The following is a 16,233-nucleotide window of genomic DNA, read 5'->3' as shown; positions in this document are numbered from 1 at the left end:
CAAATTTTCTTTGAATCTTGCAGCAATTGTATCGTTTTAGTTGGGAGGTCGGTAAAAAGTCACTATTGCCGTGTTTGTGTTATTCAGAAATACGATGCAATGTTCCTTCGGAAACTGCATACATACCCGAAGTTTGGTTTAAGTAGTTCTAAGTTCTAGAGGACTGATGACCTCAGATGTTCTACCCCATAGTGCTCAGAGCCATTTGAACCATTTTTTTCAGACCTGTGTATCAATGCCAGCGATATACTCTCAGGGGATGTCCTTGTAATCAGAGCTATTTGCTCCCGCATCCAGTTCCCACTATTCATGTGACCGCTGCAAGTGTATATATGAATTATTGTGTCAACTAGATGGCATTGTCGACATAAATTTGTGTCACAGAGTCCGATTGCGTACAAAAATGTCTCTTGAGCACTATGGGACTCAACTTCTGAGGTCAAGAGTCCCCTAGAACTTAGAACTACTTAAACCTAACTAACCTAAGGACATCACACACACATCCATGCCCGAGGCAGGATTCGAACCTGCGACCGTAGCGGTCGTTCGGTTCCAGACTGTAGCGCGTATAACGGCTCGGCCACCCCAGCCGGCGATGGCGTACAGTCCTTCATTTGTATCACGAGTCTATCTGAGCACGTGCCACATCAAGAACCAGTCTTCCATATGTCGTTGTCCGTGTAACTACGGCCTGCACTCGTACACTCATTATGGATATTCCTGTACAGGGGAGACATTTTAATTGAAAGTCGCTTCCTGGTGTCGGTGGATACGTACGGTAGTGCAGTGCCTGTATTACTCACTGTTGTCATTCCGTTATACAGTAGATGGCTATGCATATTCACAAATAAGAATACATTTCATGTAATACTTACGTTAGTTATCGACTTAGGCATTTTTATGTAACTTATATGTTTCCTATGGGTATTGTAGAATCTGAGTTGTTATGTTCTCTGAATTGGCAAACATTGAAATAATTGTTTTTATTTCGCCAATTTATGCACCCAAAATTACTTTGTATATGTCTTTTTATAAGTATATTCTTTCATCATACAAATGTAGTAAACTATTATGTTTATCACTGGTTCACACTTAGGGACTGCATAATTGCAAAAAATGTAAACGCTGGGAGGAAGTCCCTTCTTAACGAAAGCTTTTGGGCGGGAGAGTAAAGGATGGTTTGACGCGAACTAGTGGGAGAAGTCTTTATTGTAGAGTCCCTGTGGCCAGCATCCAAAAAGGCCAACATTTTGAGCGCCTAATAGGGCAATAACTGTAGCAAGAATGGATTAATTGCGCCTCGGAAGCGGATTTATGTTGGCTGTTAGGTGGTGGCGTTTATTGTTCGTTCTCAGTCGTGAAATTCCACAGCTAGGAAATCATTTTACATCAAGAGCCATGATCACATCTGACGACTTAATTCACAGATTTATCCTTAGTCACTTACCTGCATAGGTTGCACTTCCAAGTGCTGAAATATTTCGCGTATTTCTGATTGTAATGAAGTAGAGAATCATTAGTGTTGAGAATAATTATTAAATTTCGTGGAGTAATAATTTCCTCGAATGTTTAGTTAATATTTCGTGTGAAATTCTCCAAACTTTCGAAGTAGTCAGTGTGAGTAAAGATTTTCATTGAAACAATTAGTTGCAGTTCTTATTAAAAGCTCTGGGCAAAGCTAAATGCTGCATATTGATCGGTGGTTACAAAAACCAAGCACAGGCCATAACATCTCTAAAGCCTCAACTTATCTCTCTTGCATTACAGGTTTGTAATAGCGGTGGTTTATTTATTTATTAATGTTTATGTGTGTATTACTATTGTGTATTAGTACTGAGTTTTGTTAGAATTATTAGTCAAAAGTTCAGTTAGTACAGAGAACAGTTTCTAGATCACCCTAGTTGTTGAATCTGTGCTTTCATGAGTTTACATTGCAAGCGTATATAAAGCTCAGTAAATATTCTAGAAACAGTTTGTGCTAATTAAAAAAAGACATTCTGTGAGTAAAATTATAACGCTGATTGACTATTCCGTTTGTTCTTGGTAGAGTATTTTGTACCTTATCAATGAAACACACACGTATTCCACAATTGTAGAATATTAAACAAGTGTTGTGTGTGTTTCATTCATAAAATTATAACAGATTCGGTATCCTCTTACATCACTCCTGTTGTGTGAAATGCAAAGACTTCCATGTTTTCTACGAAAACGAATACTGTTAATGTTCGGTAAAATGGCGGTTTCATAACCAGTTCTCCCTTATTAAGTGCTCCGTCCGTCATTGGTTATTTTTCTGCATAGGTAGCTGACTTCCGTAACTAATGTCCAGTTTCTCGCTGTTCTCATTTCTGCTGCTTCTCATTACCACTGTCTTTCTTCGATTTACTCTCAGTCCGTATTTTGTACTCCTTGGATTGTTTATTCCATTTAGGGAGATCATGTAATTCTTCTTCATTTTCAGTCAGTATAACAATGTCATTGGCGAATCGTATCACTTGTATCCTTTCACCTTGAATATTAACTCCACTCCTCAACCATTCTTTTATTTCTACCATCGGTTCTTCGATGTACAGATTGAACAGTAGGGTCGAAATACTACACCCCTGTCTTACACCCTTTTTAATTCGAGCACTTCGTTCTTGGTTGTCTACTCTTATTACTCTCTCTCGGATCCTGTACATTCCCTCTTGGATCTTGTGCCTACTGTATTTTACCCGTCTCCCCCTATAGCTTATCAGTTTTTTTCTCATGATTTGGAACGTCTTGCACCATTTTACACTGTCGGACTCTTTTTCAAGATCGACAAATCTTAGAGGTGTGTCTTGATTTTCTTTAGTCTTGCTTGGATTATCAACCGCAGCGTCAGAATTGCCTCCCTCGCGCCTTCACGTTACCTAAAGGCAAACTGACCGTCATCTAACACATTCTTAATTTTCTTTACCATTCTTATATATATATGTTATTATTGTCAGAAACTTGGATGCATGAGCTGTTAGCCGGCCACTGTGGCCGAGTGGTTCAAGGCGCTTCAGTGAGGAACCGCGCTGCCGCTACGGTCTCAGGTTCTTACATTCTCAGACGTCCGCACAGCTACAACATCCTAACACTGCTAACTGAGAGACTACAACTAATATTGTAGAGGCATTACGCATTGACGCCGGCTGCAGTGGCCGAGCGGTTCTAGGCGCGACAGTCTGGAACCGCGCGACCGCTACGGTTGCAGGTTCGAATCCTGCCTCGGGCATGGATGTGTGTGATGTCCTTAGGTTAGTTAGGTTTAAGTAGTTCTAAGCCTATGGGACTGATGACCTTAGAAGTTAAGTCCGACAGCGCTTAGAGCCATTTGAACCATCAACTGTTAAGCTGATTGTACGATAGTTCTCATACCTCTCAGCTCTCTGTGAATGATTTCTCCGAAAGTCAGATTGGTATATCATTATACCCATATAGTCTACGTACCAACGTGAATAGTCGTTTTGTTGCCACTTAAGGCAATGATTTCAGAAATTCTGTTGAAATGCTATCTATCCCTTTTGCCGTATTTGATATTAAGTCTCACAAAGCTCTCTTAAATTCTGATTCAAATACTAGATCCCCTATCTCTTCTACATCGACGCCTTTGTCTTCTTCTCTCACATCAGACAAAATTTCCCCTCATACAGGGAAGGATTATTTAGACTTTCCATACACTGGGGAAGTCCTTCCGACAATCATTACTTTTACGATTTCTTCACATTTTTCATGCAGGCACTTCGTCATAGTTTCCCTGCACTTCCTATTGATTTTATTTTTAAGCGACTTGTATTTCTGTATTCCTGGATTTCCGTGAATATTTTTGTACTTCGTTCTTTCATGAATCAGCTGAAGTATTTATTTCTTCTGTTAACCACGGTTTCTTCGCAGCTACCTTCTTTGTACCTGTATTTTGTTTTCCAGCTTCAGTGACCACCCTCTTTGAGACGCCCATCTACATCTACATGACTACTCTGCAATTCACATATAAGTGCTTGGCAGAGGGTTCATCGAACCACAATCTACTATTCCACTCCCGGACAGCGCGCGGGAAAAACGAACACCTAAACCTTTCTGTTCGAGCTCTGATTTCTCTTATTTTATTTTGATGATCATTCCTACCTATGTAGGTTGGGCTCAACAAAATATTTTCGCATTCGGAAGAGAAAGTTGGTGACTGAAATTTCGTAAAAAGGTCTCGTCGCGACGAAAAACGTCTTCGCTGTAATGACTTCCATCCCAACTCGTGTATCATATCTGCCACACTCTCTCCCCTATTACGTGATAATACAAAACGAGCTGCCCTTTTTAGCACCCTTTCGATGTCCTCCGTCAATCCCACCTGGTAAGGATCCCACACCGCGCAGCAATATTCTAACATAGGACGAACGAGTGTAGTGTAAGCTGTCTCTTTAGTGGACTTGTTGCATCTCCTAAGTGCCCTGCCAATGAAACGCAACCTTTGGCTCGCCTTCCCGACAATATTATCTATGTGTTCCTTCCAACTGAAGTTGTTCGTAATTTTAACACCCAGGTACTTAGTTGAATTGACAGCCTTGAGAATTGTACTATTTATCGAGTAATCTAATTCCAACGGATTTCTTTTGGAACTCATGTGGATCATCTCACACTTTTCGTTATTTAGCGTCAACTGCCACCTGATACATCATACAGCAATCTTTTCTAAATCGCTTTGCAACTGATACTGGTCTTCGGATGACCTTACTAGACGGTAAATTACAGCATCATCTGCGAACAGTCTAAGAGAACTGCTCAGGTTGTCACCCAGGTCATTTATATAGATCAGGAACAGCAGATGTCCCAGGACGCTTCCCTGGGGAACACCTGATATCACTTCAGTTTTACTCGATGATTTCCCGTCTATTACTACGAACTGCGATCTTCCTGACATTCCATTGTTCTTCAACTGTGGTGCCTACTGAGCTATTCCTTATTGCTGTATCTAAAGCCTTAGATAACTTCAAGCGTATCTCTTCACTCCTTAGTACTTGCGTATCTCACTTGTTTGTGTGTTGATTCTTCCTGACTAATCTCTTAAACTTCAGCCCGCTCTTCATCGTTACTACATTGTGATCTGAGTCTATATATGCTCCTGGGTACGCCTTAGAATCCAATATCTGATTGCAAAGTATCTGTCTGACCATGATGTAATCTAATTGAAATCTTCCCTTATAACCCAGCCTTGTGATTCTTAGCAGAGTATTCGCTATTACTAGCTGAAATTCATTACAAAACTGAATTACTATTTCTCCTTTCTTATTCCTTGTCCCAATCTCATATTGTGCTGTACTCCTTCCCCTACAACTACATTCCAGTCTCCTCTGACTATTAGATTCCCATCTCTCTTCACGTACTGCGTTATTCTTTCAGTACACTCACATACTTTTTCTATCTCTTCATTTTTAGCTTGCTACGTCGGCGTGTACACCTGAACTGATTTTTATAGAGGAACTTCTCGTTCTCCTAAAATATAATAATTCTTGAGTATCAAACATGTTTCATAATTCTACAACAGATTGAGGTCAACTATGTACGAGGTCTACGATTATGTACATCTCTCCTACGATCTTCTTCGAAACGGGAGATCTTCTTCTCAGTCGCTAGGTACCTTTCGTTGCAAAGTCAAAGAGATTTCTATTCACCTTCCCATTTATCTAATCTGATAAATGTCCAAAGAAAGTTTTCAATTGACAATCCTCAAAAATAATCTCGTCACGATCTATTCTTGATGCCCGTGTAATAGTCCCAATTGTTGTTCTCTAAAGCTGTACATCCTAAATAACTTACGAACTAGAACAGAATAGACTGGAGTATCGTAATTACAACGTATGGCTATTTATACTCTAATAAACACTATCTTTGGTGTCCCAGACGTACGTTCTATAATATTGATTTTCTTATGTATTTGAATAACTAATATTTTGATATTTTCTACTGTTTTTCCTGCTTCCCATGTTTCTAAAATTTATAATTAATTTTTCCTTTCCTTTTCTTTTCTCTTGCGTCCTATACTAGATATTCCCTCTATTTGTTTTTTATTTATGTTTCGTAAATGCAACTTGTGGAGGGACCTTGGTCATTTTGTGAATCGATATTTTAAGGACATGGTCGATAATTTGGGAGCTATTTTTGTCATGTCAGCACCGAGAGGCGCTGTAGGTGTTACATCTTGGAAAAACCGCAGAAAGAACTATAGAATCTTCACGTGATCCCCAAAGGGTCTACTACGTGTAGAATAAATAGTGTGTGTTTGTGTGTGTGAGTGTGTGAGTGTGTGTGTGTGTGAGTGAGTGTGTGTGTGTGTGTGAGAGAGAGAGAGAGAGAGAGAGAGAGAGAGAAGGGGAAGTTAGACAGAGAGTGAGGAGTGGTTATGACGCAGGTGTGTGGTTCTCCGTTGCGAGGCGAGGTGAGGTGCCGGGAGCTGATGGCGACTCCAGGAATACCTCAGCAGCAGCAGCGGGGCTCACCTCAGCCTGTGGCACGCCCCCCCCCCCCCCCCCACCCCTTCCCAAACCCCCGTGCTGTCGTTAAACTGCCGACTAGGCGCGCTGCCGTGTCAGCAGGCAGCGGGGGGCAGCGCGGTTCAAAAATAAAAATTAATTTGCCGGCGCCTCGCCGCCACCGGAATAGTTCAAGGACGCCCGGAAGCACGAGAGAGAGGGAGGGCCGTGCTGCAACAACCGACAACCAACAACACGGCAGAGGACTGCGCGACGCGGCAGAGGCGCTCCGGGTGACTGACTGCTCCCGTGACGTAACGAGCAGCGTAAACAAGCCGCGCTGTTTAGGAGGGTGCGGTCGGATAAACCGCGCCGCCACTTCGGACACTGTTACTGACGGAACTAAATTCAGAGGACAGTATATGGGTTGACAGTTATAACTCCACCTCAGCGGCGCCAGAACCTGGTTGCAAGACGAGGAGGATAGGAGTGACATGTAGTAAAAAACAAAGGGGAAAAGCGAAGGGTTCAAGTCTTGTCGCCCTGCGAACGCCGCTGTTAACGTCCCAGATGAAAAGGAGCAACTACCTCAGTGCCGTATTACAACGCAGCCACTAGATTCCCTAATGCGAATCTCAGTTAAACGTGTGGCCACTGTGACCTTGATGTGCTCCAACAAGTAATCAGTATTTCCATGACCTGACTCATTGCTCTAGTGACCCACTGGCGCTGTAATCCTACTGAAACGTCCCCTTAGAAAAATTAATGAATTACTATCCTGATAAACCTCTTACATTGTTTGATTTTCTAACCGCTTCAGTTTGGAACCGCGTGACCACTACGGTATTGTTCGAATCCTGCCTCGGGTATGGATGTGTGTGATGTCCTTAGGTTAGTTAGGTTTAAGTAGTTCTAAGTTCTAGGGGACTGATGACCTCAGAAGTTAAGTCCCATAGTGCTCAGAGCCATTTGAACCATTTTTTATTTGATTTTCAAACAGCTGAGCAGAACTGAACGTACTCAGACATTTCGCTCTTTACTTATTCTGATAACCACTAAACTGACACACAATATTTTTAGCGCAACGCAATCTGACTTTCAGTAATCCCTACAAAAGAATGGCCCTGATTAACAATAACCTATACGTTTCACAAATCACTTACCTCACAAAAATCTTGGTTACTCGAACTACTGCAATACAGCAAGCGCCACTACTGCCAGCTAAATAAAACATTCAAACTACTGAAGGCACTAACTACTGAGGCATAGTTAGCAAATGAAAGATTTTGATAGAGAACAAACAATGTATTTACCTTAATAATGTTCAAAATTCATAATATATATATCAGTTCATGACATCCAGTCTTACAAATTTACGTCCAGATCATCAGCTCTCGAAACTCCGCCATCTCTCTCCCCAGATCCACCACTGCTGGCGGCTCACCTCCAACTGCGCAACGCTACGCGCTGTTAACATCCAGCTGCCCAACACTACAATAGCAAACAACAATGCCAACCAGCCACAGGCTGCACACAGCAGAGTCAGTGATTTTCATACAGAGCGCTACGTGACGTTACCAACATAAAAACCTAAACAGCCTACTTACACTACAAGCTACGAAACTTATCAGAGCATTCTGAAACCTTACAACGATCTCGTAATATTTGTGCACGTGTTTCACTGAAGATAACTGAATCATCTGCGAGAACTTTTGAGTTTACTTCTAATAATGGCCTTCAGGACACTGATATACGACGCTAGCGACCCGGCACGGTTTTGCACGGTAAAATGGGCCGACTTGGAGCAGGAGAGCCACCACAGGACATCTTAATTTCCACTGCCTATACTTTTATAAAGAAATTCATACAACTTTGTCAGCACTACCAGGTAGGATTCAGGATTTACACTCGTAGCAGTGGAAGTTTAAAAGAATAACAAAACAAAATTGGTTTTACATCTGAAATTTCATCATTTTTTTCACTTACTCAACTTGATGTTGAAGCTCTTTTGTCTGAGTTTGCTTAAAACATATGTTTTCGAGAGGGATCCGCCTTTAAGAAAACACGATTTTGTGTTTTGCCCAAGACATGTTTCACTGCAGTTGCAGCATCATCAGTGGTTTTTTATTGTTACGACTGTTAAACTTAAGGAATGTACTTTACTGTTTAAATACATACAAATACTAGTTTCTAAATCGTAATTACACGTTTTTGAGGAGCACATAAAACGATGTATTGATATCTTCTTACCACATGGTGTGGTTTTCCTTCTGTATTACGTTTATATAGTGTCCCTTTTTCTGTATAGTTTTTCGTTACAATTTGTCACCTGCAATTATATACCACTTAATGTAGGCAAAACATTTACGCAAAAATTACGATTTCCAAACTGTTGGGGCTATGCCTGAGATTAATAATTTATGTGAAAGGTTGTGTGTGTGCGTGTGTGTGTGTGTGTGTGTGTGTGTGTGTGTGTGTGTGTGTGTGTGTGTGTGTCTATATCATGTTTCACTTGCGATTTCTTTCTTCGTCATATTCTCCACTGACAAGTTCAGTGCTTTGAGTTGTCACTGCCACTGTCTATCAGCTGTCATAACAATATGGCGGACAATGGAACAGTAGAACATATGAAAAGAAGATGACAGACAGTGGAACAGTTTAAGATGTCACTGGCGGTTGAGAAATTCAAAACATTCCACTTCAGATCGTTTCGAATATTCACACCCGGTTACTTGACGGATGTTACTGCCTCCAAAGACTGGGGATTTATTTTGTACTCGGACATTAATGGGGATTTTCGCCTTGTTATGCGCAGTAGGTTACACTTACTAATATTGAGAGATAACTGCCACTCATTACACCATGCATTTACCTTCTGCAAATCCTCATTAATTTGTTCACAACTTTTGTGTGATACTGTTTTCCTGTGGACTACAGCATCATCGGCAAACAGTCTAATGCTGCTGTGAATACCATCAAACAGATCGTTTATTTAAATCGTAAAAAGCAGCGGACCTATTACGCTGCCCTGGGGCACACCTGAAGTTACGCTTGTTTCTGTTGCGGTCAGCCCGTTCAGGACGACATACTGCTCCCCGTCTGTTAGAAAAATTTCTATCCAACCACATAGGTCGTAAGCGCGCACTTTTTTGAACAAGCGACAGTGCGGAACTGAGTCGAACGTCTTTCGAAAGTCGAGAAATATGGCATCAGCCTGGGAGCCGGTAGAGTATATCATGCACAAAGAGGTCCAGCTTTGTCTCGCATGACCGCTGTTTCCTAAAATCGTGCTGGTTTCTGCAGATGAGCTTCTCAGAGTCAAGGTCATTATATGTGAACACAAAATACACTCCTGGAAATTGAAATAAGAACACCGTGAATTCATTGTCCCAGGAAGGGGAAACTTTATTGACACATTACTGGGGTCAGATACATCACATGATAACACTGACAGAACCACAGGCACATAGACACAGGTAACAGAGCATGCACAATGTCGGCACTAGTACAGTGTATATCCACCTTTCGCAGCAATGCAGGCTGCTATTCTCACATGGAGACGATCGTAGAGATGCTGGATGTAGTCCTGTGGAACGGCTTGCCATGCCATTTCCACCTGGCGCCTCAGTTGGACCAGCGTTCGTGCTGGACGTACAGACCGCGTGAGACGACGCTTCATCCAGTCCCAAACATGCTCAATGGGGGACAGATCCGGAGATCTTGCTGGCCAGTGTAGTTGACTTACACCTTCTAGAGCACGTTGGGTGGCACAGGATACATGCGGACGTGCATTGTCCTGTTGGTGTTGGAACAGCAAGTTCCCTTGCCGGTCTAGGAATGGCAGAACGATGGGTTCGATGACGGTTTGGATGTACCGTGCACTATTCAGTGTCCCCTCGACGATCACCAGAGGTGTACGGCCAGTGTAGGAGATCGCTCCCCACACCATGATGCCGGGTGTTGGCCCTGTGTGCCTCGGTCTTATGCAGTCCTGATTGTGGCGCTCACCTGCACGGCGCCAAACACGCATACGACCATCATTGGCACCAAGGCAGAAGCGACTCTCATCACTGAAGACGACACGTCTCCATTCGTCCCTCCATTCACGCCTGTCGCGACACCACTGGAGGCGGGCTGCACGATGTTGGGGCGTGAGCGGAAGACGGCCTAACGGAGTGCGGGACCGTAGCCCAGCTTCATGGAGACGGTTGCGAATGGTCCTCGCCGATACCCCAGGAGCAACAGTGTCCCTAATTTGCTGGGAAGTGGCGGTGCGGTCCCCTACGGCACTGCGTAGGATCCTACGGTCTTGGCGTGCATCCGTGCGTCGCTACGGTCCGGTCCCAGGTCAACGGGCACGTGCACCTTCCGCCGACCACTGGCGACAACATCGATGTACTGTGGAGACCTCACGCCCCACGTGTTGAGCAATTCGGCGGTACGTCCACCCGGCCTCCCGCATGCCCACTATACGCCCTCGCTCAAAGTCCGTCAACTGCACATACGGTTCACGTCCACGCTGTCGCGGCATGCTACCAGTGTTAAAGACTGCGATGGAGCTCCGTATGCCACGGCAAACTGGCTGACACTGACGGCGGCAGTGCACAAAAGCTGCGCAGCTAACGCCATTCGACGGCCAACACCGCGGTTTCTGGTGTGTCCGCTGTGCCGTGCGTGTGATCATTGCTTGTACAGCCCTCTTGCAGTGTCCGGAGCAAGTATGGTGGGTCTGAGACATCGGTGTCAATGTGTTCTTTTTTCCATTTCCAGGAGTGTATGTTCCATGATTCTACAACAAATCGATGTCAGTGAAAGTGGCCGGCAATTATCTGCATTAGATTTTCTACCCTTTTCATAGATCGCTATGACCTGGGTCTCCTTCCAGTCCCTCAGTTCTGATGTCAGTTCTGCCTGATTGGCATACCGATTTTCTACTGTACGAATTTGAAATGGAAACTGTTTGATCGCCCGTTATACATTTTCGTAACCATTTCGTTCTTCTTGTTTATAGCTAGCTTAAAGACGGCTAAACCGAAACAAAGAGTGTAACCTAAATAACAAGATCAGTGTTTTAACGCCTCGTTTCTTTTTAATTTGACCTGTTTTGTGGAAAGCAGCTGGCTACTTAGTGTCCCATCACCGCTATCTACCCCCCCCCCACCCCCCCCCCCACAATCCCCACTTAAAATAAATTGCCCCCCCCTCTCTCTCTCTCTGACGCCCCGTAGTTTCTCCCTCTTGGTCCAGAGCGGTGACACCGGAGCCGTTCTGCCGTGTGCAAAGGTGCGCGCACTTGCTGTGGGCCAAGACGCGGGAGTAAATAGAAAATAGATTTTACGATAGCTGGCGGCTCGCCGGAGAGACCTGTACGGTCCGAGGCAGTGGCTGCCTGCGATAGCACCGGAGTGTGTGTCTGTGTGTGTGTGTGTGAGAGAGAGTGTAACACCTTCAGTGCATCATTTCATCTGCAAGATTTCTTATGTTCAATGCGGCATCCGGACGTTAATCACTCGAATCGTATGTGGGAATTCTTAGTAAAAAAATATATAAAAATATATAAATTTTAGTTAATTACTTCGTAACTTGTCAAGCCTCAAGCTGAATGTACATTTAGGCCTGCGAATTGTAAATGGTTGCGAAAACACACTTGACCTCTTAGCCACAAACAATCCAGAGCTGATAGAGAGCATCATGACTGATACAGGGATTAGTGATCACAAGGTCATTGTAGCTAGGCTCAATACCATTTCTTCCAAATCCATCAGAAACAAACGCAAAATAATTTTATTTAAAAAAGCGGATAAAGTGCCACTAGAAGCCTTCCTAAAAGACAATTTCCATTCCTTCCGAACTGACTATGCGAATGTAGACGAGATGTGGCTCAAATTCAAAGATATAGTGCCAACAGGAATTGAGATATTCATACCTCATAAATTGGTAAGAGATGGAACGGATCCCCCGTGGTACACAAAAAAGGTCCGAACGCTGTTGCAGAGGCAACGGAAAAAGCATGCGATGTTCAGAAGAACGCGAAATCCCGAAGATGGGCTAAAATTTACAGACGCGCGAAATTTGGCACGTACTTCGATGCGAGATGCCTTTAATAGGTTCCACAACGAAACACTGTCTCGCAATTTGGTAGAAAATCCGAAGAAATTCTGGTCGTATGTAAAGTACACCAGCGGCAAGACGCAGTCAATACCTTCGCTGCGCAGTACCGATGGTACTGTTATCGACGACTGTGCCGCTAAAGCGGAGTTATTGAACGCAGTTTTCCGAAATTCCTTCACCAGGGAAGACGAATGGAATATTCCAGAATTTGAAACACGAACATCTGCTACCATGAGTTTCTTAGAAGTAGATACCTTAGGGGTTGCGAAGCAACTCAAATCGCTTGATACGGGCAAGTCTTCAGGTCCAGATTGTATACCGATTAGGTTCCTTTCAGATTACGCTGATACTATAGCTCCCTACTTAGCACTCATATACAACCGCTCGCTCACCGATAGATCTGTATCTACAGATTGGAAAATTGCGCAGGTCGCACCAGTGTTCAAGAAGGGTAGTAGGAGTAATCCATTTAACTACAGACCTATATCATTGACGTCGGTTTGCAGTAGGGTTTTGGAGCATATACTGTATTCAAACATTATGAATCACCTCGAAGGGAACGATCTATTGACACGTAATCAGCATGGCTTCAGAAAACATCGCTCTTGTGCAACGCAGCTAGCTCTTTATTCGCACGAAGTAATGGCCGCTATCGACAGGGGATCTCAAGTTGATTCCGTAGTTCTAGATTTCCGGAAAGCTTTTGACACCGTTCCTCATAAGCGACTTCTAATCAAGCTGCGGAGCTATGGGGTATCGTCTCAGTTGTGCGACTGGATTCGTGATTTCCTATCAGTAAGGTCGCAGTTCGTAGTAATAGACGGCAAATCATCGAGTAAAACTGAAGTGATATCAGGTGTTCCCCAGGGAAGCGTCCTGGGACCTCTACTGTTCCTGATCTATATAAATGACCTGGGTGACAATCTGAGCAGTTCTCTTAGACTGTTCGCAGATGATACTGTAATTTACCGTCTAGTAAGGTCATCTGAAGACCAGTATCAGTTGCAAAGCGATTTAGAAAAGATTGCTGTATGGTGTGTCAGGTGGCAGTTGACGCTAAATAAAGAAAAGTGTGAGATGATCCACATGAGTTCCAAAAGAAATCCGTTGGAATTCGATTACTCGATAAATAGTACAATTCTCAAGGCTGTCAATTCAACTAAGTACCTGGGTGTTAAAATTACGAACAACTTCAGTTGGAAGGACCACATAGATAATATTGTCGGGAAGGCGAGCCAAAGGTTGCGTTTCATTGGCAGGACACTTAGAAGATGCAACATGTCCACTAAAGAGACAGCTTACACTACACTCGTTCGTTCTCTGTTAGAATATTGCTGCGCGGTGTGGGATCCTTACCAGGTGGGATTGACAGAGGACATCGAAAGGGTGCAAAAAAGGGCAGCTCGTTTTGTATTATCACGTTATAGGGGAGAGAGTGTGGCAGATTTGATACACGAGTTGGGATGGAAGTCATTACAGCATAGACGTTTTTCGTCGCGGCGAGACCTTTTTACGAAATTTCAGTCACCAACTTTCTCTTCCGAATGCGAAAATATTTTGTTGAGCCCAACCTACATAGGTAGGAATGATCATCAAAATAAAATAAGAGAAATCAGAGCTCGAACAGAAAGGTTTAGGTGTTCGTTTTTCCCGCTCGCTGTTCGGGAGTGGAATAGTAGAGAGATAGTATGATTGTGGTTCGATGAACCCTCTGCCAAGCACTTAAATGTGAATTGCAGAGTAGTCATGTAGATGTAGATGTACATTTAGGCCTATGTAAAGCCTGAAAACGGCACAGAGCCACAAAAGGTAAAGTAAAATTCGCCATATCGTGAGAGCAGGGGACTGTGTACGACCGTATTACCACTAACACACAGACTGAGCGATACAGAGCACTGTGAAATCTGTTTATCATCTGTGATCACTCCGCATCTCGACGTAAGTGTTTCCCTCTTCTTGCCACATCAGCACAGAATTACAAAAGTTTGACGCTGTGGAAAAATGTGTAGCTTTTTTATGTTAATACTCCTTCACCAAAGAAGACGAAGCAAATATTCCAAACAAGAACATCTGCCAAGATGAGAAACATAGAAGTACATATCGTCCGTGTAACAAAACAGCTTAAATCACTTAATAAAGGCAAGTTCCTCTAAGAGTATGCTGATAAAGCTCACAGAAAGATCCGTATCTAAAGACTGGAAAATTGCTCAAGTCACACCAACTCCCAAAAAGGGAAGTAGGAGAAATCCTCTGAATTGCACGCCTATATCACCAACATCGATTTGCCGTAGGGTTTTAGAACATATGCTGTATTCGAACACTATTATGTACCTTGATGAAAACGATTTATTGACACATAGTGGGCATGGATTCAGAAAATATCGTTCTAGTGAAACACAACTAGCTCTTTATACTCATGAAGTAATAAGTGCTATCGACAGGGGATGTCAAATCGATTCCATATTTTTAGATTTCCAGAAGGCTTTCGACACCGTTCTTCATAAGCGTCTTCTAACGAAACTCCGTGCCTACAGAGTATCGCATCAGTTGTGCGACTGTATTCGTGATTTCCTGTCAGAAAGGTCACAGTTCGTAGTAATAGACGGAAAGCCATCGAGTAAAACAGAAGTAATATCCGGCGTTTCTCAGGGGAGTGTTACAGGTCCTGTATTGTTCCTGATATATATTAACGACATAGGAGACAATCTGAGTAGCCGTCTTAGATTGTTTGCAGCTTATGCTGTCATTTACCGTCTTGTAAAGTCATCAGATGATCAAAACGACTTGGAAAATGATTTAGATAAGATATTTGTGCTGTGCGAAAAGTGAAAATTGTCCCTGAATAAATAAAAGTGTGAAGTTATTCACATGAGTGCTAAAAGAAATCCCCTAAATTTCGATTACGTGATGTCACACAAATCTGAGAGCTGTAAATTCAACTAAGTACTTAGGGATTACAATTGCAAATAACCTAAATTGGAACAGTCACATAGATAATGTTGTGGGTAGAGCAAACCAAAGACTGCGATTCATTGGCAGAACACTTTGAAGGTGCAACAGGTCTCCTAAAGAGACTGCTTACACCACGCTTGTCTGCCCTATTCTGGAGTACTGCTGTGCGGTGTGGGATCCGCATTAGGTGGGACTGACGGATGACATCGAAAAAGTACAAAGAAGGGCAGTTCGTTTTGTATTATCGCGAAATAGGGGAGATAGTGTCACAGATATGATACGTGAGTTGGAGTGGCAATCATTAAAACAAAGACGTTTTTCGTTGCGACGGGATTTTCTCATGAAATTTCAATCACCAGTTTTCTCCTCCGACTGCGAAAACATTCTCTTGGCACCCACCTACATAGGGAGAAATGATCATCACGATAAAATAAGAGAAATCAGGGCTCGCACAGAAAAAATTAAGTGCTCGTTTTTCCCGCGTGCCGTTCGAGAGTGGAACGGTAGACAGGCAGCATTAAGATGGTTCATTGAATCCTCTGCCAGCACTTTTTTGTGAATAGCAGAGTAATCACGTCGATGTAGATGTAGATTCTCATGATCGTCCAATAGATTGGCAATGACCGTGGCTGTGGTACTTCACACTGATGTAGGTGTAAATTCCAAACGCTTTCTTTCTTACAGTTTTATGAGTTTT

The sequence above is a fragment of the Schistocerca gregaria genome, chromosome 10 (assembly GCF_023897955.1).
Source record: "Schistocerca gregaria isolate iqSchGreg1 chromosome 10, iqSchGreg1.2, whole genome shotgun sequence".
In the NCBI taxonomy this organism is placed as follows: domain Eukaryota; kingdom Metazoa; phylum Arthropoda; class Insecta; order Orthoptera; family Acrididae; genus Schistocerca; species Schistocerca gregaria.
This window is presented reverse-complemented; position numbering follows the sequence as displayed.